Source organism: Halyomorpha halys, unplaced genomic scaffold, assembly GCF_000696795.3.
Source record: "Halyomorpha halys isolate HHAL.00 unplaced genomic scaffold, Hhal_1.1 Scaffold1348.1, whole genome shotgun sequence".
NCBI classification, from domain to species: Eukaryota; Metazoa; Arthropoda; class Insecta; order Hemiptera; family Pentatomidae; genus Halyomorpha; species Halyomorpha halys.
The window spans coordinates 406,520-406,948 of record NW_027115660.1 but is presented as its reverse complement, the minus strand read 5'-3'; positions in this window follow the sequence as shown (position 1 = coordinate 406,948).

The following is a 429-nucleotide window of genomic DNA, read 5'->3' as shown; positions in this document are numbered from 1 at the left end:
CATAAAATTTCATCATATTACTTCAATATTGCCTCTTTCCTACTCTCCCTCTAGTTAATCACGCCCGTTCTCGCTTACAGTCACACAGGAGCTTCTGACAGCAGTACCTCTTCACTCCAATTCTAATATTCCACTTAACCCCACTATTTTTTATTTTCCCTACCACCTTTTACAAAATATCTCGTAGTCAATGATTATCAGTGAGTAATCAATGATTATCTGGTTGTTTCGGGGAATTTTCCTCATTACATGGACTGTTACCTTTCCTCCCTTAGCCCCCCAGGTACGCAATTATATTTCTGTTTTCCCTTTAATGCTGCAAGACCTAACCAAAGTGATCAACTGACAGTTACATACTCTGACCTGTAGTTCCCTCTTTTCACCAGTGATCTCTCTAGGGCCTCTCGGCACATGAATGTGTTTCCCAGG